The following is a 22,348-nucleotide window of genomic DNA, read 5'->3' on the forward strand; positions in this document are numbered from 1 at the left end:
GGTTGTTACCCAATGACTACTTGCTTGAGCAGTTAGGTAGCCTTGGCGAAGCCACTTAACTTCTTCTGATTCCAATTTACCTATTTGTGAAGAGAAGGGGTGAGCCAAGTCACTCTTAAAGTAAGACCAGTTCTAAAACAGTGTGGAGGTAGATAAATGCAGAGCACTGGGAGAATGTAATAATAATAATAAAAAAAGGCAGAAGTCTAGAAGGCAAACTTGTGTACATGCTTTGGAATCAGACATACCTGGGTTAGAATTCCCTACTCCTGAGTAGTTAATGTGATTTTAGGCAAGTCAGATCCTCAATCTTCCCGTTTCCTCATCTGTAAAACTAAGAAATAGTAATACCAACGTTGTTGTGAGGTTTAGAAATGTATATAAAGTGTCTGGCATATTAGCAGAGCTTCAAAAAATAGAAGACAGGCATTATTGTTTGTTCTTGAAAATCAAATTTCACTCTTTTTTTTCCTTAAGATTTATAAAAAATACTTTAACTCTTACCATGTGACGGAAACTGTCCCGACTCATTTAAAACATTAACTGATTTCAGCATCATAGCACTCCTGTGAGGTAGGCACTATTACTGTCATTTCCTTTTTACTGCTAGGAGACAAGGCTCAGAGGTGAAGTAACTTGGCCAATGCTGCATTGGCAGTAAATGAAAGTGCTAGGATTTTACACCCAGGAATTCAGTTGTGGAGTCCGAACTTTTAACCGCTACATTCTATTCTCCTCAACTAAACACTTTTTTCATTAGAAAATGTCTATAATTGGCTACTCTAAGAAATGCTAAGACAGAAATCATGATCTGTGTACCATTCTCTGCTCTGGAGAATAGGAGATTAGGGACTGAGTAAACATAACCTTTATTTCCTTGAAGAGTCATACCTTTATATACACTGACAATCTTTTACCCGAAGGTGTGGTTCATTGCCTGAGGTTCTCCTAGTTCAGGGCCTTTGCAAATCAATCTGGAAGAAAGCCTCTCCGCAGAAGTTCAAAGGTGGCCTGGTACTGACGATAGAGACTTTAAGCACTGCCTGAAGCAAAGTACTACCCGAAGAGCAGGAAACAGGCATATCAGAGTCTGTGGTTTACACCTTGGATATACTGCGATGTGAGTTAGAATACAGGGAACTGACAAACTAGTGATTCCCATTTTTGAGAATCTGTAGCAGCTCTGTTCTGACTCATGAGCAAAGGAAGTAACACCCTAAGACACAGAAAGAGAAAGGAAGAAGAGAAGACAAAGGAATTATGCCCAGGTGCCTGGGTTCTATTCAGTTACTACTACCCACAAATGAGGTCCAAAGACAATGCCAACCACAAAAGAAAGGCAAAACTGTGACTGCCTAATTGGATGTGGAAAGAAATTGGCCAGGAAGATAGTTTCTTCTTTTTGCAATGATGCTTGGCAAAATAGACACAGATAATATCTAAAGAACTGTTAAAAATGCTGCTCCTCTTGCTCATAACGCCTTCGAGCTAGGTAACACCAGGTGCTTTTATCAATAAACGGGATCCAGAGGAGACAGTTGAGAACCAGAGAATCAATGGTCAGCACAAAGAGTGCTTTAGAGGAGCCAGGGACTTAGCTCCATTTTTGTTCCACTCAGATTAAAACCGTTGAATACTGGAGGGTCAGATCATTCACCTCCTGGTGAAAACCAAACTTACTTCACAGATCTCTGAAACACTGAGAAGTTAACACTGGGTATTAAATTTCCCCTTCCTTTTAGAGATGAGGAAATGAAGCCAAAGGGATCTTGTGTACTTGCTCAGGCTAGCAATTGATGTACTAGTGGAAATGTTAGAAACTTGACAGAATTTTATACTCTTAGGTTGGTACTATTTTTCCTAAGTGTTCTCCTCTAATAACAGCACCTCTTGTGCAGTCATCGTTCATCTGTCGGTGTAGCTTGTCTGTCGTTATGCTGCTACACAGGCTTCAGTGGTACTTCCAGACTAAGATGACCTAGAAAGAAAGGCCTAGCAATCAACTTCTGAAAATCAGCCAATGAGAACTCTATTCATTACAACAGTCCAATCTGCAATCGATCTTGGGAATGGTAGGGGACCAAGCAGTGTTTTGTTCTGTTGTTCATGGGTCACCGTGAGTTGGGCGGCCAACTTAACAGTGCTAACAACAACATAAGGACAAAATACGATGACTTGACTTTGCTTTGGAGGTGGCACATGCAGCATAGTAGAAAGCTTTTGGGGTTTGGCCTCAAATCGACCTAGATTTCAATTCCGCCTCTTCCACCTAACAGTTGTGTTATTTTGGGCAAGTTGCTTGTCTCATTGAGTCTCAATTTCCTCTTCTACAGAATTCAGTTGAATAGATGAATACAGTATTTGTATATGGTAGGTCGTTGTGAGGATAGAGTGAAAAACCTCATCAGAACTACACTTAATAAAACATTGCTAGAAAAATGTATGGGTTAGAAAATGATACATGCTACAAGAAGTGTTTCCTCAGAGCAAGAAGAGGTAGTATTTACAAAAAAAATTCATGCTTGACCTTACTTATTTCCTGTTTTTATACAGAAGTTGTAAAATTCTGCTGGATTCATATACAACTATAATTATATTAAAGCATACACATTTTTACTGTTTATTCCTATGTATTTCTCTCAGTAATTTATGGTATCTCCCTTTAGCCTGTAAACTATAATAATTTATTTTTGGCTTGGTGTAATTTCCCTACATCTTCAGCACAGTGTTTCTCTAGCATGTGTAAAAAGCACGTAAAGGAGCCCTGGTGGCACAGTGGTTAAGAGTTTGGCTGCTAACCAGAAGGTCTATGGTTCGAATCCACCAGCTGCTGTGCAGGAGAAAGATGTAGCAGTTTGCTTCTATAAAGATTTACAGCCTTGGAAACCCTATGGGGGAGTTCTACTGTGTCCTGTAGGGTTGCTGTGAGTTGGAATCGACTCAACGGCGACAGGTTCGGTTTTTGGGTTTGAGACACATAATGGCGTCTCATAAAACTTTGAATAAAATTATAATGCAGTTGATCCCAGCATACAGCAGGCCAAATTTTAGGGTTCTTGCTGAGGAAAGATGGGACAAGTAGTTGAACTAATAATTAATAATTTTTTGGTATTACTACACTTTCTAGGTTAGGCTTTGGTACAAAATTCTTCATTGTCTTTTATGTAGACTATCGATTACTCACTTTTTGTAGATACATGAATTCTCTGAATTTGTTTAAGAATGATGGTGCACCATACGGGATTCTGGTTGGACAACGTACCCTACCCATGAGCTTATATTTTCTTGGAGAGTGAGCTGATATTTTATTTTTAATTTTAAGTCCACTCTGTTCACCTGCTAAGGTCCCTGCTGGAGGCACGCGTTACATACACATTAGCTTGAATCAGAGGAAATGCTTTATGGTCCCAATTTCTAAATCTATTTTTGAAAATTATAATGAACTCATTAAGCAATTGCCTGGTCCTGGCTATTTCAGTATTCTGCTGCTAGACTGGGTTCTACACACACACCTTTGGCCTAATTTCGCAGAATGTGTCATCCCTGAGGGTAAGCAGCTGTGTTAGCTTTGTGTAACTGTGCCCGCCTCCAGAAATGAGGGTACCTGGTGCTGGGCTGTGAGCTCCCGTAGGCAGAAGCCATGGTATTCAAATTAAGGCTTAGAATTTAGGTCTGCCACAAAGTAGGCAATTTAGTAAGCTTTTCCAGTTGGATACAGTGCTATGACTGCTTTTGTGCTCCTAAAAGGGCCAGGTGCTGAAACTAGTTCTAAATAACCAAAGAAAAACCACTTTGACCATCCTGGGCCATCCTCAAACTACCAATGTCTGTGTGCTATATTCCCTGCCTGAGGACTTTTCATTCATTTTTAATTCTCACAATCCTTGTATTATTTTACTTTTATTTTTAAAATTGAGTTATACATACAGTACATAGAGTTCACACATCTTAAATGTCCAGCTCCATGAGTTTTTACATGTGTATACACACCTGATCAAGATAAAGAACGTTTACAGCTCTCATCAGATTCCCTTTATTTTGAAGCAAATCTCTGCACATTTTTACCAATTATTACCATGTGGTGCGCCGTGGGGTCGATTCAGACTCCTAAAAAAAAAAAAATTACCATAAAAATTAATAAATGTAACAATAGGTATGTTAATCTCAGTGAAGTGGAAATTTGTTTATGTAAACGTACTTCTCCTTCCCCCCTCATAACAACTATTCGGACATCTGTCACCGTGGATTAGTTTTGTAGGAAATTACTTTGGAGGGAGTGGAAGACGGAATGATTTGGCCAAGAGTCTTGCGGGGCTGGACGAGACCCAGGCTTGGTTTCCTTCCTACTGGGCACCCTAAGGGGATTCCAGGGGCCCACAGAGCGACCATTTTGCTCTCAACGACCCGAGCATGACCCACAAAGCTGCTAGTACTCCGAGCGGGTCCCTAACACCCGAGAGTAGCCGGAGGGTACCTAGGCCCCACTGAAAGACGCGTCAGGCCCCTCGTAGGCAGTGCCCGAGGACGACACAATAGCTGCCCCACGGTCTCCCGTGCCAGCCTCGCCGCATCCCCCCCCAGCTCTTCAGTGGGCACTCCTCCCGCGCGACAGGAGCCGGGCGTGGCTCTGGGCGCGACCCGCGGGGACAAGGGAGGCCAGAGAGGGCGCTGCCGAGCCAGGGATGTGGGGCGCGTGCCCATTGGCTGAGCTTTCCCCCGCGGGCCGGCCGGCCACAGAGCCCACCTTCCGGCCCTCTGCCCGCGCCCCCATTGGCCGTCCGCGTCCCACCCGCTCCTGCTCCCACCTCCTTCTGCCCAGATGGAAACAGGCTGGGGAGGTTGGGAGGCCAGAGCGGGGAGGAGGGAGAGCGGTACTCCCGGTAAGGGAGCGCGAGAGAGCCAATCAGAACAAGACGTGGAAAAGAGACGCCGCGCCAGCCAGTAACTGCCCGAGGTCCGGGTTGGGGCTGGCTGACGCGAGTGCGCGCCGCAGCCAATGGGCGTGCCTCTGCCCGTCCGCTTTTCAGCAGCCGGTCCCGGGCGGTGAAAAAGCGTGTGAGGAGAGCGCGACGGCGGCGCCTGAGCCATAGCTGGGCGGCCAGAAGGAGAGCGAGAACTGAGTCTCCGCGCCTAGGTGAGAGGCACGGGCGTCGGGCGGGAGAGGCCGGGCTGCGGGCCCTTCCTCGCCTGGCGCGGGCAGCGGCTGCGACTGCGGGAGCTGGGGCGGCAGGCTGGGCCGAGGCGGGGGTGACGACCCACTCTCCCCCACCCCGCCTCCACCCCTACCCTCGTCCGCTGTGCGCGGAGGGCAGGGGCTTCAGCCCGGGTGGTCTCTGCGCGCCTGGGCCAGGCCGCCGCCCTCCGGAGAGTCGGGACCGCAAGCGGGGACTTAGGGAGGGGCCTGGTTTGCAGCAACGGAGCCCGGGGGCGTCGCCTCGGTTGGGGAGGCCGCGTAGAGGTGTCGGAAGGTGGAGCGAGGTAGTTAACGGTGGAGCTGGCTCGTGTGCTCGAGGGTGGCAGCAAAAGGAGGCCTGTGATTGAAGGATTTCGTGTTTGGGAAGGAAGAAAGTGGTAAGAAAAGGGTGATGCCCAGAAAAGGTGCCCGAGGAGAAGGTGCGGACCCTGAGAGTGTAGTTGGTCTCTTGGAAATAGAGATTGATAGAGGGTGGGGGAAAATCAGCTGGGAGTAAAGGGAGGACAGGCTTGGGTTTTGAAGGTTAAGGACTGTAGGCAAATTGAGACTTGTGGATGTGGAATTAGAGGCACCCAGTGAAACCGGAAGGTGACTGAGAGGTTTTAGGTGAGGTGTGGTTGGAGGCTGACTTGGAAGCGTTAGTTGGCCAGTTAGAAAGTATGTGAGAAGCAAACGAGGTGGATTTATGTGTGGACAGCTGAAGGGTGTGGATCTTTTGTGAGCAGGCAAGCTAGTACCGCTATTCGTTTTGGTAGATGCAGAGACAGGAGGGCCTAATGTGTCAGGTAGGAGTCAGCCAGGTAATAGGTTCATTCACTACTCCTCCAGGGCCAAACACTCGGACTGCTGAGGCTCTTCGGCCCTCCCCCATCACAGTCCCCTCTCATTTTTTTGTCTCAGCAGCAAACTCACCCTGTCAGAAGTAATTGCATAACAGAAATATTGTTTGATTTTGATCGGATGACATCGAGGAGTCTTTACATTAAAAGAAAAAGGTCTGGAATTTGGTGGTTTAAAGACAACATCAGAAGTTTCTTTGTGAAAAATCTCTGCAAGGGAATTTCTCACCTACCTTGTTGGGTGTGTGTAATACATGCATATAAACAATGCAAGATCTGTTAGAGCAACACAAGTGAGAACATATAGGTACCCAACGCATTGCGGTCCGGTTGATTCCGACTCACAGTGACTCTATAGGACAGAATAGAACTGCCCCATAGAGTTTCAGTCTTGCTAATATATACCCACTGCCTTCTAGTGGATTCCAACTCACAGTGACCCTACAGGACAGAGTAGAACTGTCCCATTGGGTTTCTAGTGCTATAACCCTTAGGAAAGCTGACTGACATACCTTTCTCCCACAGACAGGCTGGTGGGTTTGAACCACCAGCCTTTCAGTTGGTAGCTGGGCTATTTAACCACTGTGTCACCAGGGCTGCTTCTGCCAGGATATCAAAAAAAAAAAAAAAAAAAAAACGAAACCCCTTGCCGACTCATAGCAACCCCAGTATACAGGATTAACTGTTTTGATGTAGTGGAATTTGTTTATGTATCATGCATTGTTGGGAAAATTTTCACAGTCCTGGGGGTAGTTGTGTAGCTAAATAGATTGAGTTCTATTTTACGTGTGTATGTATCACTACTATGCCTTTCTCTTTTAAGCTTTTGGAATTTTTATTTATGGGGTGTGGGTGGAGGGTAGGGCAGAGAAGAGGTAGTAGGGAAGAAAGTGACCCGTGTCACATTTCCAGTAGATTCAGAAGAGAGGAGATGATGGGCACTGAGGTATAATTTGTTTGAGGCTAGGACTAGGGTTTAGCACTTACTGACAAAGGTAAAATAGCAAAGTGTCCAGGACAAAAACCAAAGAGAGTATTTGTTGTATAGGATGTTTCCTTGTAGCCAGATTGGCAAAGCATTATAGGAAATAGACCATTCTTTATAATGTAGAAATAATTTTACGGAGTAATTCCTTGGTAATGCTATTTACTGTGATCAAATTTTATCCTTAGTATAAACACAATACCTAAGTGCTGAGGTGCTGAGGCGACTTGGAGCAGAGAAGTAATCCGAGTGGTGTGAAGTTAATCAGGGAAGGTTTCCTGGAAGAGGTGAGTTTTTAGCCATCTTTTGAACCAGGAGTTGGGGCATGGGTTATTGGAAGAAATGAGGATGACATTTCAGTAGTTTGGACATGGTATAAGAAACTATGAATGAGAGTGACAAATTAAAAATGGTTTTTAAGGAAGATTTGAATGAAGATAAATTAGGGGTATGGAAATCAACTAAGTCTGTTGTAGCTTAGTTGATAAATGATGGCTGTATATGGTGGCTAGGAGAGGAGAATTTAAACAGTTAATTGATGAACTGAAGATAGGTAGTAAAGGGAAGAGCAAAAAGTATATTTATTTGATAGTTACGAGAATGTAGTGAAAAAGTTGGGTTATTGAGGGGTAGAGTTGGTGGTCAACCATCCATAATAATCAGAAACATTTTTGAGTCCTGTAATAGATTATGTTGATAATAATAACAAAATTTATTGAGTTTTTAAGTTTCCAAACATCATCTCATTTTGATTATCCCTATTTTATAGGGTGAGGGGACTGAGTTTTAGATTTAACTTGCCCAGAATCATACAGCTAGTAACTGGCAAGGCCAGGATTGGCAAAGTCAATCAGTGAATGGTTTATTGAGCATCTTCTTGATGCCAGGCACTGTGCTAAATGCTGGGGATTCAAAGTTGACAAGAAAATCCAAAGGTCAGACCTCAGCCATTTTTAAGAGATTATCAGGGTTAATAGAAGAGGAGCCAGTGAAGAAGGAGAAAAAGATTAGTTGGAGAGATTTTTATAGACACTGAGAAATTATATTGTTAAAGAAACCTAGGATAGAGAGAGTTTTAAGAAATAAGTGGTCAGCTGCAAAATATGTAGCTGGGAGACTCAAGAACAAAAATCAGGAAGATACCATTAAGTAAGGAAAAAAGTAATATGAATTTAATCTCTAGGCTGGAATGAAGATACTAAGATATGGGCCAGCAGTTAATCACATTTAGTAGAAAGTATTCTATATAGAATTAAATATTCGGTCTGATCACAATTATGACTAAATTCATAGGAAAGATGTTGATGTGACTCCCTTCTAATGCTTTAATAGTCTTTGGCTGGTGAGATCATGAGTGGTTTAAAAGTGCTTATACTTTTTGTATTTCCCAGACTTTCTAAAATGAGCATGTATTATTTTTACAATGAGGGTGAGATGGGGACATTAAACTGAAATGGGATAATAGTGAAGAAATACAGACAGTCCCCCAGTTGTGCACATCTGACTTAAGTACAACCTGCTGTTAGAACCAATCCCTGTAAAGCCTATTAAAAATGCAAGGTACATAAAATGGTTCGTAATAACAAACAGGTGGTACTTTGTGATGTGCATCAAAACATTATTATTATTACTGTATTATTAGGTTGAAGATGTTTTAGTGTCTCTGGAAGACTTTCTTCAATGTTTTTATGCATAGAAAGGTACACTGTATACTGTATACTAAGACAAACATCTAACCGATCTGATTTATGTAGAAATTTGACTTAAAGACAGATTTAGGACTGAAATTTGTTCATAATCTGGGGGTTGCCTATGTGTGTGTGAATGGGCTAGTCCGAGCTGTGCCTGGAATAGAGAAAAGACGATCTTATTTCAGTGTCTACTCCATACCAGCCACTTTGGTAGGCAGGTTCCCATCTTGGAAATAACTGGGTTATTATTGGTAGAAACATCCTAAAACTCTGAAACTGTGCATACTGAAAGATGGCATTTGTTTAATCTGAGGGATCAAGTTCCTAAAATACCTCAAATCATGGAGATATGGCCTTGACTTTCCTGAACATTTGTTTTCTTAAAAAAAAAATAAAAAAAAGGTTTAATAAATGAATTTAAAGTTAAAATACACACACACACTCATAAGATTGAGTCGTATTAGCTGTTAATTTTGGCTGTATATACTGCATCCGTCTTTCTTCCCACACATCGGTTCTATAGTCCTCCCTTCGGTGGCTTTGCCTTAGTTACTGTGATATATAGAGTCTGTGTTATACAACATGAAAGTGCTGAATTTCTATCTAACTAGTTTAACTTAAATGCTCATAAATTTATCATTGTTTCCTATTCACATTTTGAAGGGGGGAAAAGAGACAAATCTCAAGAAAATAAACTTTTCTAATCAAAGAATAATTTCTAAGCAAATTCTATTGGGTTTGCCCTAGGATCAGTATAGGTTTATTCCAATCTCCTAAATGGAGAAGGAGGAATCTTATAAGTAAAGAATAAGACGAAGTTTTTTGTAAAATTTACTTGGCCCATAGGGATTGTGAAACGAAACCTAACCTTAATGGGATTCCCATTTCATGTAGGCACTGTGCTATGTTCCTTTATTATCACATTTAATTTTCACACAATCCTCTAAAATAATATTCAGTTGTACAGATGAGAAGAACGAGCCTCAGAAAAGTTAGTAACTTTCCAAAGGTTGGGGAGCTGCTAGGTGGCAGAACTGGGATTCAAACCTTTCTTTGTCAACCCTAAAATTTATGCTTATGAGACAAATAACAAGGACTTGTTTATATTATTACCTAGAATTGAAAAAAAAAAATGCCACATAGCTTTAGGTATTTAGTAACTATTTGTTACCTTAAAACATGGGACTCTTGTTTTATGTGTTTGTAAACTTTATGTGCCCTGTGACACTGGCACTAAATAAACGATGCTGATTTTTGTGTGTCTTAAGGGGGTACATTATATTACATTTTCTTGCTTTAGAGGTGTTTATTTTCAAATTTTAGCATTTTTTGGAAATGAAGATGTATTTTGCACTATTTAAAAAAGTGGAAACCCTGGTGGCGTAGTGGTTAAGTGCTACGGCTGCTAACCAAAAGGTTGGCAGTTCAAATCCGCCAGGCGCTCCTTGGAAACTCTGTGGGGTAGTTCTGCTCTGTCTTGTACGGTTGCTATGAGTCGGAATCGACTTGACGGCAGTGGGTTTGGTTTTTTTGGTTTATTTAAAAAAGCTAATGAAATGGATACTGTGTCTTAAACATGTCTCAGAACTGAGGAAGTATGGTACATGCATATGGTCTTCGTGCATAACTGTCTTACAAGTTTGTTGTGTGCAGTTTCTTCCCAGCCATGTTCCCCTTTTCCTTTACTTATCAACTACTACTTTCTTCTTTAGTATGGTATGATACAGAAATGAGTATATATTAATACTATAAAATAGTTCATTTTAAATTATTATGATGAGGAAAAAGTGTTATAATGTAGAAAATCCACATTGACCGTGAATCAGCAGATTTGAGTTTTAATTTTTGTTTTGTTAGCAACCTGATGTGTAACTTTAGGCAAGTCACTTCCTTTCTCTGGGCTTTAGTTTCCTCCTGTGCAAAGTGGAAGGGGGAGGGGAAGTTTCAGTCCTGTTCAGCTTGAACAAGCTGTATGCCTTCCGAATTAAAAGAGTGGGTGCCTTAGATCCCCTTTTTTAAAAACTGTATGTATTGCTTTTTACTGATCTTTCCCTTCATCTCCCAGTCCTCCCTCCCTGTTCTTTTTCGCTGTGGATCCTTGAGAGTCCTGTCAGAATCTTAATTTATTAGAATGAATGGTTTTTGATATACTGCATTAACCAAGATAGGAGTTTATAGAAGGTAGTTAACCGGTAAATAGTGAATGGATGAATGTTTTATCTGAGTCAATAAAAAATCATTTAAATAAAGTATCGAAAAGCTAAAGTTTCTCGAAAGGTAATTCTGCTTCAAGAATAAAGTTAGAGTAAATTTGTCTGCTTTCTGCTGGACCAGATGTATATGGAAGAAAAGTCTTGGACATGTCCTTAGGATACTTATTGTTCTTGTCAGGGGAGACAAATGTCCTTAGACTTTGTATTATGGAAAATTGCCAACATAAACAAAAATACAATAATATGCAATCAGTAACTTCAACGGTTATAGTTTTGTTTCATTTATACCTCTACCACCTCTCCCCTTTTTTATTTTGAAGCAAATCCCTAGATATTTTTTGTCATTTATTACCATACAGCATGATAAATGTAACACTAGCTATGTTAATCTAAATGAGGTAGAAATTTGTTTGTATAAATGTATTTTGAGACTTGTGGATTATACTGTGCTGGACAAGAGAAATTAGATATAAGCTACTGTAGGTCAGGCATAATAATTGGGGAGACGGACTATACAAGTGTGAAATAGAATGTGGCAACATGGGATCATTTACCAGAATTGGTGGTAGAGACTCCTAAGTGGGAACTTACATTATTTCTTGAATGAAAGTAGGATTTAGACAGGGAGAAGTAACATTTAGGGCGTGAGGTGAGGGTGATCAAATGAATAAAGCAAACAGAAAAATCTAACTTTGGTTCCATAGGATAAGTTACATCTCAATCTCTGTGTTTCTATATGTTTTAGACCCCCTACAAGATATTATTGACCTTGTGTAGATCTTATTTTAGGTCAATACTTGAAAAAAGCCATTTGCTGTGTTACAAATAGGGATATACTACTTCGTGAATGTACTACTGTCCATGGTGAATTACTTGGCACATTCATTTAAAAAATCTTTAAATATCTTAATACCACAGCTATTAATGAATCCATTCTGTTTAGAATGTGTGTGTGTGTATACATTTAATTTAAATGTTAATTATTTGACAGTTTTAAGACTACTTTGAATCTAGTTTAGATCATTCTTGTCTTTTATGGAATTCTTATCAGAAATGTTGGCATGACAGTCATATGAGAAATTCTTGAATTTAAGGAATTCTTAGCATTATATCTTATTACTTTGAGGTATTCTGAGAATAAATCTTAGTCAAAGGTCATAAACCTCTCTGAGCATATTATCAAAGCTTCGTGTTATCTCCTCAGAAAAATGTACATGCAAATTTATTTTTCATAGAATTCAGGGAATTATTAAGACCCTCAGAGCCTATTCAGATACCACTGAGGGGGTGTGTTCTATGGATCCTGGTATAATAACCCATTCTGTACTCTGCAGGCAGAAAGCATAACGCTAAAATTCAACTCAGTTGTATTTCTGTGTGTATTCGTCTTTTAAAGTGTTTTTAATTATTAGCAGTGATGAAATTATAAAGCTGATTATACAAACTCCTAATTAAAAAAAAATGGACCAATTCTTAATTAAATTCTTGGGAGAAAATAAGCTGGAGCCAGTTTAATAAAGGTGTAGGAATGATAGTTTTGCCAAAGAATTTGGAGTAAGCGTATGGAACTGTATATATAATGATTGCTCTTTATCCTCAATTAACAGGTGGAATATATGACCTAAGAATGAATAAATGCATAAATACTGCCCCCCCCCCCCAGTGGTGAAGGAAGAAACTTCTTTGACCTACCCAGCCCTTCCTTAGGTAGTTAAGCTCTGTGGAGGAAAGGACCTTTCAAAGGATTTGGAAGCTCATATCTGTTTGAAATAACTTTTAGAAGTAATGTAGGATCTTAGAAAAGTGAATTTGGCTGACAAAGAATTCATTCTCAGTGGGACCCTGAGATCATTAGTACTTATCACCTACTTAGTTTGGTGGATGATCTGAGATTTTTAGAAATGGTGGTTTTTAAAACTTGTAGATTACACTTTAAAATGTAACCATAACAATGGTTAGCCGAAGCAGAAGGCCTAGACGAATTAGCTGGTAATGTGACACTTGTCACTGCAAAGCAGTGTTTGAACATCAGTGAATATTAGGTGTATTGCTTGAAGTGATAACCCTTGTGACCTGTTGGAGTTAATAATTCTCTGAGTATCTATGTAATACTAGGAAATAACTTATTCCAATACATAGTAGTAGAAATAATAGTCTTTCAGAGTCAGTAGAGGATTTAGCAGTCACCTGGCCTCCTCTTCAATGACATGAATGAATGACCAGAGAGGTTAATTGACTTGCCCTAGCTCAGCTGGTTTGTGACAATCCTCAATGTGATTTTTTCTTATTTTACCTGATTTTTGGTAGGTCTGTTGGACTTAGGTATTCTGGTCTTTTTTTCATTCTGTATCAGTATCTGGAGAAGGAAATACCTACGTAAAACACTAGGGTTTTTAGCATTGTGCCTGATTCTCAGTGGACAGATGGACTAAGAAAGTCCCTGAATTTATTAATGTTTTACTTTGCTATGTGTGTTCTCACCCCATTTTTTTTTTTTTTTAACAGTAACTCCTGGTGACTAGGCTTATTGCGTAGGCTTCTTAGGCCCTTAAGTCTGTTTCACAGCTAGAAACAGCTATTAAGAATCCAAAAAGTTACCAATCATTTCCCTAATGTTTTCTATTATAATTTTATTATTATTTGCATGGTGGACTGTAGGTGGGACAGTGGCTTGCCAAGGTCTTCATAGAGTTTATCCTCGAGTGACTCCCACGAGCCCCCCCAAGTAATTTTTAATCAAAAAGCATAATGATAATTTAATCAGAAAGAATAATGAGAATTGAAAACTGTGACCAGCTAAAAATAACACAGCTTCATTGACAGTGTCTCTCTTGAAAATTAGAGCATTCCAATTTTGAGTGTGCATATATGGTAGGAACTTTACAGTATTACAGCAAAAAAAAAAAAAGACTTACTAGTTGAGTATAAATTGGTATCTTTGTAAGTTCTACTAATGTGTTAATGGCTACAACTCTTAATAACTGGTTTAGTAGTCTATTCAAAAGTAGCCCTTTGGACCAGTGGAAAGTTATGCTTTTTAAATTATTTGAAGCCTGTCAAGAGGTTTGGCCCATTTTTGGAAAATCATTACCTTAGAAAGCTGACATGATAAACAACTTTTCAAGAGCATTGTTTCCTTAGCAGTGTTGGGAAATTTGTGAACTGATTTCCTTTACCTCAGGACATTTTGAAGTCTTTGATATGCTAATATACTTTGTTAATCTCCTAGTCAGGGATGGAGTATACAGTTTCCCCGCCCTGTTTACCAGGATTTGAAAAATGTTGCTTTAGAGGACTGGAGCCTGCTTTTAGCCTTGAGGACAGATTCAGCATAGGAGAGTGACAGCAGAGAAACAGGACATACGCATGTATCTGAAGGAGGAGCTTCAAAGCACTTCTCTGCTGTTAGGGATGCCAAAGCATTTTCTGGGATATCAGACTGAGTCTTAACTGCTTCTATAACCAGTAAAATACCCCAGATTGTTTTGATTCTACCAGCTTGTTCGGAAAGATACTAATCTTCGTGAGTATGCTTCAGTGGTTTTTAATTAGACTACATCTACATAAAAATAAGATATATAATTGATTAGTAATTTATCTGAGCCAATTTTGGGGTAAACCCATATGTAGTATACTACTAGTATTCAGGGTAAAGATGTAATATTAGTTTTACCCAGTAACTTGAAATATTTTTAAATTTAATCTTAGGTATATTATGGAGTCAGATGCACAACTTCCATGATTTTTTATGCAAGACAGTTTATTTTAATTTCCCCTGCTGTGTTGGAAAAGTTTGAGAAGATATATTGGTCTGCCCCCATAGGGTTCCCAGGGCTGAAAATCTTTACGGGAGCAGACTGCCACATCTTTCTCTCACGGAGCTGCTGGGTGAGTTTGAACTGTTGACCCTTAGTTAGCAGCCGGACATTTAACCACCGTACCACCAGATTTCCTCATTGTCGGTTGTTGTTGTTGATAGGTTCTGTCAAGTCAAAACCGACTCAGCAAATCCCTGTACAACAGAACGAAACACTGCCTGGTCCTGCACCATCCTCACAGTTGCTGCTATGCTTGAGCCCATCATTGCAGCAACTGTGTTATTCCATCTCGTTAGAGGGTCTTCCTCTCTTTAATTGACCCTCTAGCTTACCAAGCATGATGTCCTTCTCCAGGATCTGGGCCCTCCTGATAACATGTCCAGAATACATGAGACAAAGTCTTGCTATCCTTGCTTCTAAGGAACATTCTCGCTGTACTTCTTCCAAGACAGATTTGTTCATTCTTCTGGCAGTCCATGGCATATTCAGTATTCTTTGCCAGCGTCATAATTCAAAGGCATTAGTTCTTCTTTAATCTTCCTTATTCATTGTCCAGCTTTTGCAAGGTTGAAAATACCGTGAAATAAGATGATTGAAAATACCATGGCTTAGATCAGGCACAACTTAGTTCTCAAAGTGACATCTTTGCTTTGGAACACTTTAAAAAGATCTTTTGTGACAGATTTGCCCAGTGCAATGCCTCATTTGATTTCTCGACTGCCACTTGGGCATTGATTGTGAAGTCCAAGTCATATGAAATCCTTGACAACTTCAATCTTTTCTCCGTTTATCGTGATGTTGCTTATTGGTCCAGTGGTGAGGATTTTTGTTTTCTTTATGTTGACGTATAATCCATACTGAGGATCCATGGTGGCACAGTGGTTAAGAGCTACAGCTGCTAACCGAAAGGTCAACAGTTTGAATCTACCAGCTGGTCCTTGGAAACCCCATGGGACAATTCTCTGTCCAGTAGGGTTGCCATGAGTTGGAATCGACTCAACAGCAATGGCTTTGGGTTTTTTTTTTATTTTAATCCGTACTGAAGGCTGTAGTCTTTGATCTTCATCAGTATGTGCTTCTTTTTCTCTTTCCACAAGCAAGGTTATGCTCGTCTGCTTACCACAGGTTGTTAATGAGTATTCCCCCAATCCTGATGCTGTATTTTTCTTCATGTAGTCCAAATTCTTTGATTATTTGCTCAGCATACAGACTGAATAAGTGTGGTGAAAAGATACAACCCTGATGCACACCTTTCATGACATTAAACCGTGCAGTATTCCCTTGTTCTGCTGGAACAACTGCCTTTTGGTCTATGTATAGGTTCCACATGAGCACAATTAAGTGTTCTGAAATTCCCAGTCTTCACAGCGTTATCCATAATTTGTTAATGGTCTACACAGTCAAATGCCTTTGCATAGTCAGTAAAACACAGTTAAACATCTTTCTGGCATTCTCTGCTTTCAGCCAAGATCCATCTGACATCAACAGTGATATGCCTTGTTCCGTGTCCTTTTTTGAATCTGGCTTGAATTTCTGGCAGTTCCCTGTGGATGTACTGCTGCAACCATTTTTGAATTATTTTCAACCAAATTTTACTTGCATGTGATATTAATGATATTGTTCCTTTAATTTCTGGATTCTGTTGGATCAGTTTTCTTTGGAATGGGGACAAATATGGATCTTTTCCAATTGGTTGACCAGGTGGCTGTCTTCCAGATTTCTTGGCATAGGCGAGTGAGTGCTTCCAGCATTGCATCTGTTAGTTGAAACATCTCTGGAGCCTTGTTTTTTTACCAGCACCTTCAGTGCAGCTTGGATTTCTTCCTTCAGTACCATATGTTCTTGATCGTTTGCTACCTCCTGAAATGGCTGGACGTCTACCAGTTCTTTTTGGTGCAGTGACTCTGTGTATTCTTTCTGTGTTCTTTTGATGCTTCCTGTGTCGTTTGGTATTTTGCCCGTAGAATCCTTTGTACTGCAACTCGAAGCTTGAATTTTTTTCTTCAGTTCTTTCAGCTTGAGAAATGCCAAGCGTGTTCTTCCCTTTGGTTTTCTAACTCCAGGTTTTTTGCACGTCATTATAATACGTTACTTTGTCTTCTCATGCCACCCCTTGAAATCTTCAGCTCTTTTACTTCATCCTTTCTTCCTTACACTTTAGGTACTCGTCATTTAAGTTTCAGAGTCTCTTCTGACATCCGTTTTGGTCTTTTCTTTCTTTCCTCTCTTTTTAATGACCTTTTGCTTTCTTCATGTATGTTGTCATCCCATTGCTCGTCCAGTCTTTGGCCACTAATGTTCAGTGCATCAAATCTGTTTTGAGATGTTCTCTAAATTCAGGTGGGATATGCTTAAAGTCATATTTTGGCTCTCGTGGAGTTGTTCTAATTTTCTTCAGCTTCAACTAGAACTTGCGTATGAGCAGTTGATGGTCTGTTCCACGGTTGGCCCCGGACTTGTTGTGACTGATGATACTGAGCTTCTCCATTGTCTCTTTCCTCAGATGTAGACAGTTTGATTCCTGTGTGTTCGATCTGGCGAAGTCCATGTGTATATTTAACTGTTGATGTTGTTGGAAAAAGGTATTTGCAGTGAATAAATTGTTGGTCTTGGCAAAATTCTCTCATGCTATCCGTGCATCAGTTCTATCACCAAAGGCCGTATTTTCCAACTACCAATTCTTCGTTTCCGGCTTTCCCATTCCAATCACCAGTAATTACCAATGCATCTTGATTGCGTGTTTGATCAATTTCAGACTGCAGAAGTTGATAGAAGTCTTTGGTTTCTTCATCTTTGGCATTAGTGGTTGGTGTGTAAATTTGAATAATAGGCATATTAACTGGTCTTCCTTTTCAGTTTGTCTTTCCCTGCATGTTAGACCGTATGATTGTCCAATTCAGAATGGCCAATATGAGTCCATTTCAGCTCACTGATGCCTAGGATATTGATGTTTATGCATTCCATTTCATTTTTGATGATTGCCAATTTTCCTAGATTCATGCTTCTTACAGTCCACGTTCCAATTATTAATGGATGTTTGCAGCTGTTTTATCTCGTTTTGAGTTGTGCCACATCAGCAAATGAAGATTTCAAACGTTTGACTCCATCTGTGTCATTAAGGTCAACTCTACTTTGAGGAGGCAGCTCGTCCCCAGTCGTCTTTTGATTGCCTTCCAGCCAGAGAAGCTCATCTTCTGACACTATATCAGACAGCATTCTGCTGCTATTCATAAGGTTTTCACTGGCCAGTTTTTTCAGAAATAGACTGCCAGATTGTCCTTCCTAGTTTGTCTTAGTCTAGAGGCTCCACTGAAACCTGCCCACCATGGGTGACCTTGTTGGTATTTGAAATACCGTTGGCATAACTTCCAGTATCATAGCAAGATGCAAGCCACCACAGTAGGTAGTACACTTGAAATATTAGCTTACCTATATGTATTGGAATACCGTGTTTCACTGTTCTGAGTCTGAAAGTATTCACTGTAATTTCATCTCAGTATGAAAACGTCTTTATTAAGGTGAAGAGAATCTGTAGCACAATAGTTTATTTTTTTTTTAATCATGTGTTACTAGTGGGAATTACTTTTTTATATTTTCCTGTAGAGTGGAATCAGATACAAGTTTTTGCAAGCATTGAAATTTTGGTTTTTTTTTTTTTCTATTCCCAATCTTAGTAACTTAACTAATTGCTAGACCTGTTTATATTTTTCTTATTTTGAATGTCTCGTCCTGTTTGTTTTATTTTTCAGTATTACCAAGGTATGTGTTAATAATAATAAAGACCAAGACAAATCCTTCTTCTGTAGGCTTAATAGTAGACAAGCTAGCCTGCTGGTACAGTCCTTGAGGACAGAGATAGAAACAAAGGAAAATGGATATTACTGAGGGAAAAAAAAAAAGTTTCTTGTCAGGAGAGAATTTTAACACTGTAGAATTGATATTTTCTTTTTGATGGAGTAGAACTTGACTTTTTAAGGTGTCTTTGTGTTTGAGTTTTACATCACTCAGGGGAATTCCGAGTCTGATTTTCCCCGATGTCTAACATTTTCCAAGAGCATAAGGTCTTAGAGGCTTCGTAACTCTTGCCAAACAAGCACCGTGCTGACAGAGCAACAGCACTGTACAGAATAGTTGTGTAGTGGCCTATGAACTAATGAGCCTTATGGATTCCTTACAACCAAGAAGTACCTCAGGAAAATAGGACACAAAGAGTTAAGTACTGGTATTTATCAGTGCCTTTGTAGGCAAACAGAGTGTCCATTATATCTCCTTCAATGGGTGTTTACAACAGTGTTGGACACTAGCATCTCTTACTGAAAAAAGAAATTTTAACCAGGATGCTAGAGCGGTTCTGTTGTTTGTGGGGGGGAATAAAAAAAAGTCTTATGAGCCTTAATTTTTGGAAAGGAAAATGGGAACCCATTGTTCTTGTTGGCTTGTCTATAATAGTTTGTGCACACTGAGTTTGCATTTTGGTCCTTGATTTTTTTTTTTTTTTCGCTTTTATATAGTTTACAGCTTACTTTCAGAGGAGGTTTTCTTTTATGTTGAATTTTAATCAAAATATTTACACAAAGTTTCTGGAGTTGCCAAAATATAGTAGAAAAGACACTAGACCTGTGGTTCCCAATATGCCTCCAGATGAGAGTCTACCAGAAAATCTTAAAAGAAAGTTGTGGTGTAGTGAATTATTTAATATGGCCGTTTTAGCCACGCATGGTCTTGTAAATCTCATACAGTGATTGGGTGGGACTATGAAAATAAGGTATTTGTGGCCCACCAAGGGGTTTAGACAGCTTGCTAACAATGCAGATTAGGTGCATGGAGCCCTTGCAGGTTTGGGTCCATGCAGTAAGGTGTATGGAACCGTAATGAAGGGATTGGTCGGTTTTGCCATCCCGCTAGGCTTAAAATGAGCTATCCCAGAGGTGGGAAGGGGGACCTCACTGTCACCAAGGAAAAAAAAGCCAGGAGTTGAATGCATCTTTTGGACCCGGGGTCCATATGCTGAGAACCTCCTAGACCCAGGAGAAAGAGAGAGCTGTAACACTGGAGAGGGCGTGAGACGGCAAGAAGGAGCAGTAGAGAAACAGTGGCAGCAAAACCAGGAAACTGATGTGCGATGGTGCTGTGGGCTTCCCGGCCCACCAGGTGAGGTGGCTACAGTGGGTATGCCAACCAATGGAGCAAGAGAGCTCAGTGAGTGCCTTTGAGTCGGAGGCTTGCTGGCAGAGTGGGGTGCCTCCGAGTACTTAATGGAAGAGCTAAGAGTTATAGGGTTGCTATGAGTCGGAATCGACTCGATGGCAGTGGGTTTGGTTTTGGTTTTAAAGAGCCTTGTAATACTTGCCCAAGCAGGGCAGAGGCCAGGCCAAAAGGCTGAGGGGCTGAGAGAGAGAGAGAGACCTGCTACAGGCACGGCTGAGAAGCTGTCCTGACTGAAAAACCGTGTCCTGAGTTGCTCCTGATCCTGAATTGTAACCTGTTACTTCCCTAATAAATTCCATAACTGTGAGTATGGTCTGTGAATCCTGTGTGGCCATTGCAGCGAATTATCAATCCAGCGTAGTGTAGAGAGTACCGTGGCAGGGACGGCAGGTGTTAGAATTGGTAAAAAGGGTGGAGGTCTGTCAGACTTCGACCACATAGCAGTCAGCCTTGGACTTTTGTTGATGGTTGATTATCTCTCCCTTCGTGCCGTTAGAGGACCTCTGACACCACTCACCATTTTTACAAAAGTCTATTCTTTACCTACCAAGGTGGGGCATCTTCATAGTCTTAACTAAAATGAATTGGCTTGCTTTTGGTTAGAATTATGTCAACTTCAAGTGGTAACGTACTAGAAGTTTAGTTAATTGAACATAGGAGAACATTTAAAGGCATAATGTCTGTGGGGGGCATTTTTAAAAAATTATTTATTTTTTATTTTTGGTTAAAGTATACACACCAAAACCTGCTCCCACAGCTTCTAGACATAAAGATAAGTGACATTGGTTACATTCTTCACATCGTGTCAACATTCTTGTTATTTCTGTTCTAGTTGTTTCACTTCCATTTACTTAATATGCCTGCCCACCCCAACCTTCTCATCTTTGCTTTAAAATAGCTATTGACCTTTTGGTCATATATGTGTGTATATATGTATGTATATATGTGTGTGTATGCTTTTTTTGTACTTTAGATTAAGGTTTACAGAACAAACTAGTTTCTCATCAAATAGTTAGTGCACACATTGTTCTATGACATTGGTTAACAACGCCATGATGTGTCAACATTCTATCTTCTCAACCCTGGATTCCCTATTACTAGCTTTCCTCTTGCCTCCTGCCTTCCAGTCCCTGCCCCAGGGCTGGTGTGGCTGAAGGGTGAACCTCAGGAGTGACCTCATTACTGAACTGAAAGAATATCCAGGGGCCATATTCTCAGAGTTTCTCCAGTCTCTGTCAGGCCAGCAGGTCTGGTGTTTCTTTTTGAGTTAGAATTTTGTTCTACATTTTTCACCAGCTCTGTCCAGGACCCTCTATTGTGATCCCTGTCAAAGCAGTCAGTGGTGGTAGCTGGGCACTATCTTATTGTACTGGACTCAGTCTTGTGGAGGCCATGATAGATGTGGTCCATTAGTCCTTTGGACTAATCTTTCCCTTGTATCTTTAGTTTTCTTCATTCTTTCTTGCTCCTGAAGGGGTGAGACCAGTGGCGTATCCTATATGGCCGCTCACAGGCTTTTAAGACCCCAGATGCTATTCACCAAAGTAGAATGTAGAACATATTCTTTATATACTCTGTTATGCCAATTGAGCTAAATATTTGCCAAGATCATGGTCCCCACAGCCCTCAGCCCACAATTTGGTCCTTTGGATGTGTCTGTGGATCTACCATGACCTTGCCCTGTACCGGCTGTGCTGGCTTCCCCAGTATTGTGTACTGCCTCACCCTTCACCGAAGTTTCCAGTTATCTATTGTCTATTAAGTGGTTTTCCATCCCTACCTTTCCTCTCCCTCATAACCATCAAAGATTGTTTCTTTTTGTTTGTAAACCTTTTCATGAGTTTTTACAGTAGTGGTCTCACACAATATTTGTCCTTTTGTGATTCACTTAGTTCACTCAGCATAATGCCCTCCAGATTCATCCAAGTTATGAAATGCTTCACAGATTCATTGCTGTTATTTATCGTGGCATAATGCTCCGTCATGTGTATGTACCACAGTTTGTTTATGCATTCATCTGTTGGTAGGCATCTAGGTTGTTTCCATCTTTTTGCTGTTGTGAACAATGCTGCAGTGAACATGGGTGTGCATATGTCTATTTGTGTGACGACTCTTATTTCTCTAGGATAAATTCCTAGGAGTGGGATTGCTGGATCATATGGTATTTAAGTGCCATATCGTTTTCCAAAATGGTTGTATCATTTTGCGTTCCCACCAGCAGTGCATAAGAGTTCCAATCTCGCCACAGCCTCTCCAGCATTTGTTATTTCCTGTTTTATTGATTGGTGCCAGTAATGCCGAGGTGAGGTGGTACCTCATTGTGGTTTTTATTTTCATTTCTTTAATAGCTAGAGATTGTGAGCATTTCCTCCTGCGTCTGTTGGCTGCTCGAATGTCTTC

The 22,348-nt window shown here is 40.5% G+C and overlaps 1 protein-coding gene across 6 annotated transcripts in view; it reads left to right on the forward strand.

The window, feature by feature from the left end:
- The first annotated feature begins 4,972 nt into the window (after positions 1–4,972).
- Positions 4,973–22,348, forward strand: part of FAR1 (fatty acyl-CoA reductase 1) — an 87,081-nt gene continuing 69,705 nt past the window's right edge. The window contains exons 1-3 of one of the 6 annotated variants that reach the window (XM_049890477.1): positions 4,976–5,134; positions 7,207–7,305; positions 14,746–14,810. The gene's annotated coding sequence lies outside the window, so the exon portion shown is untranslated. Of the gene's footprint in view, positions 5,135–7,206; positions 7,306–14,745; positions 14,811–22,348 lie in introns of all 6 variants that reach the window. The other 5 variants (XM_049890478.1, XM_049890481.1, XM_049890476.1 and 2 more) reach the window with 5 other exon arrangements.

Source organism: Elephas maximus, chromosome 7, assembly GCF_024166365.1.
Source record: "Elephas maximus indicus isolate mEleMax1 chromosome 7, mEleMax1 primary haplotype, whole genome shotgun sequence".
NCBI lineage: Eukaryota > Metazoa > Chordata > Mammalia > Proboscidea > Elephantidae > Elephas > Elephas maximus.